Source organism: Sinocyclocheilus rhinocerous, unplaced genomic scaffold (assembly GCF_001515625.1).
Source record: "Sinocyclocheilus rhinocerous isolate Xijiao unplaced genomic scaffold, SAMN03320098_v1.1 scaffold953, whole genome shotgun sequence".
NCBI classification, from domain to species: Eukaryota; Metazoa; Chordata; class Actinopteri; order Cypriniformes; family Cyprinidae; genus Sinocyclocheilus; species Sinocyclocheilus rhinocerous.
In genome coordinates this window covers 914115-917720 of record NW_015643169.1, presented here as the reverse complement: position 1 = coordinate 917720, position 3606 = coordinate 914115, and positions in this window count along the sequence as shown.

Below are 3606 nucleotides of genomic sequence, written 5' to 3'. Positions count from 1 at the left end.
GATCTTCTTTATGCACCAAGAGCTTGTAACACTCTAAAGAGAAAGGAAAAAATGAAATCGCATCATATGACCCCTTTAATTCAGTATACACATTATCCCACCGGTCACAATTGTGACTGACCATAAAACACAATTTTTCACACACTTTTCCCAAAAATGTTCAAAAAAGAATTATTGATTATTTCAAAGGGTTACTAATGACACACATCATTTGGATATTTTCATGTCTGGGAAAATTTGGGATTGAACGGGTTAATCACCTTTAAGGCCCATTCACACAAAAGATGATAATTATAACAATAACAATAAAGATATAGTACTAAAATCGGTCCTATTTTAAAAATCACGACAACAGAGAAACAATGTAGTTGGAATCACTTTCAGAACGATTTTTTTTTCTTAGCCGATGAACAATAAAACATTGACAGCCAATCAGAGTCCATCCTGTTTTAACCAACACAATCGTTTAAAGCGGCCAGTGTTGCCAACTTAGCAATTTTGTATAGATTTAGCAACTTTTTTTTCAAAAAGCACCTAGCAACAAATTTAGTTATTTTTAAAAAGTTTTTGACAACTTTTGCAAAGTGACTCAAATGATAAAAAAAGGCACATATTTTCATCTAAATTACACAAAAAGAGGAAACCACTGAACAGCTAGCCAGTCAAGCAGCACACCAACCTGGAGAGAGCTGGAGAAAGATGCCTAAGAGTACAAACATCAAATGTGCATTAAGTTGCTAGTTCCAATTGGTCAATAATAAATGCACATTTATGATACAGCATGTTATTAGCTTCTATATATAATTGTTGTTCAGTTAGGTACACTGTAAGAAAAAAATATGTGGAAAAACTGAAAGGGTACTAGTCATTTTCTGCCAGGATATTATCCATTAATATATTTATAATATTTTTTATGAACAAATAACATTTAAAAAAATATATTTTCGCTGAGATTTGAGTAATCTCGTTGTGTATTCTACGTAAAAACGCTGTTTTGTGTCATGGTTATGCAATGACGTCATCACGCAATGACATCACAATGACATTTAGCAACTTTTAGCAACAAATCGATCTGCCTTTAGCAACTTCCCCTGAAAATTAGTTGGCAACACTGAAAGCGGCAGACCGTCCGTTGGTGTGGATGTTCTTAGACGGAATTTAACGCAGATGAAAACAACACTGTAAAAAAAAATCTGTAAAATTTAAGGTAAAAAACCGGCAGCTGTGGTAGCAACGTTTTAGGTTTTACGGTTTTAACTTAAATTTACAATTAAATACCGTAATTTCATTAACTGATATAATGTTAATATACCAACCTATTGAAGTACTGAAATCTGTTTTGTACCTTTGTAATACACTGATAACCACCAAATGCAGGTGGTGATGAGAAAGTCACATGATGAACCAAAGCCCATCATAAGCAGCTTTTAAATAATAACATATATAGAAGGTGCACAGCGTCATTCACACAAACACTGAACACCATCATGGTAACACACATGAAACTGAAATAATGCAATAAACATTCATTTAACAACATTAGGTGTAACACACAACCCTAATATACAAAACTGATAAGAAAAAACTAAGAAGAAACATAGTTATTTCAACAAAAAAACATCAAATTTGAAATGTAATGCAGGGAATTCTGGGAATGTCAATTTACGGTTATTCACTGTAAATTATACGGTCTTTTTCACCGTATATAGTAGGGGAATTTACTGTTAACCATTTAACAGGTTTTTACTGTAGCATTTTTACAGTCTTTTACCGTTAAATTCACGGTCATTTTTTGAAGGCTTTGAGGGACAGGCTTACAGTCTTCTTTACAATGGCGCACAATGAATAGGCCTAAAAGTCCTGTAATTTGTACTACTCACAAGTTTAAAAACTGTTTAATAGAGTTTTTGTCTACTGAAAGTTTTTCTGAAAGACGTTTTGTCAGCTGAACAATCGTTATGTTGTTAAACAACAGTACAGTCCATTGAACACATGTACTGATTATCCATCATTCTTTATCTTCTGACACACCACTGCTGTGTCAAATGAGTAAAATGGTAGGAAACACATTATTATTATACAGCGAAAGAAAAATAAATGCCTTAACTTTAGTGTTATGCTCTGCAAGATTAAGATAAATAAATAGTTATTTGGAATAAGGCACACTGAATCATTCATTAAGTAAACAGGGTGAATTTTGACTACTGTAGCCTAAGTCTGTGTCTTTGTTAAATAATGCCAGTTTCTTCTTCAAACGAGGGCAACTTCCTGTCCTACAAGCTTTCACAAGACAACCCGACACCCATCTGTTTGTCTCTTTCTCTTGCTCTCTTCGTTTCTCTCTTTACCCTTGAACTGAAACAGATCCAGAGAGATATTCAATCCCCTCGTTTTCTCGTTTCGATTGTGGACACCTCGTATTATATGCATGATTTAAATGGTTAAACATGTAATTGTTAATCATTCAGAGCTGATGTAATGCCAAATAATAAATTATATTTTGTTTAAATACAATGAAGCCTGTTTTAAGGAAAAGATCTCCATTTTTATGACAATTAAGCACATTTTCCCCTCTGACTTACTCATTATTTTAACTTAAATGATTTTAGCAAATGGCTGCAATATAACAAAGAGTGAAAAATTTAAGGGGGTCTGAATACTTTCCGTACCCACTGTATATATATATATATAATGCAGTGTTTAAAAGTAACATTTCTGGATGCATTGCATTCAGAATGCAAAATCTTTTGATCATCCTAAAATACTGTAGATTTCATTAAACATACAGTACTCCTGTACAACTAGAGGTCTGTAGGAATAACTGATCTGAAACATGCACTCATAATGCAAACAGGAAGGCTGTTTCAGAGTAAAATATGTCAATGTAAAACAGTTTGCCAGAATTGTAAACATGGTTTTGGATAAGCTTCAAGATTCTCCTGTGTTGAGATGATGCCGGGTTTGTTTTGGTAGTGAGTTTAAACAGGAAAGTGGAAGAAGAGCAGGATCAAGCATTAAATCCGACCCAGACATTTTAATTTCTCTGACCATAACTCACCTTCATACCACAACCCATGTTCATAAGCCACCTTCTCTCGTTCAATCCTCCTTCCTATTCTATAGGAAATAGTTCATTTCAGGTGAGAATGTGCATATATATGTTTGTCTGGACATTGACTAGGCATTAGTTTACCCCAGTTGTTGATGAAATGTTCAGTTTAACCAGAACAAGTCATCTACAATACAAACCAAAGGAGAAAGCAGTACCTCAAGTGCCCTACAGAGGGCGATACACACCGGCTCCAGTGTGCAGTCCACTTAACCAACAACGCAAAGGCTGTTCAGAACAACATAAGAGCATACTACTATTTCTCCAGTAAATAGTAGGTAAATAATATACAGTATGCATAGAATACATACTATGTTTGCCAAAATGTGTAGTATTTAACTGAGCCACACAATGGAACACTGTATCCCACAATGCAATGTGCTCAATTTGACCTTCCATATTCAGTGTGACAAGTACTCTGGACATGGTGCCTTCTTGTCTCATTATTTGGCAAGCCGTTTTTAGAATTATTTGGTACAACTCTTGACAGTTTTAGA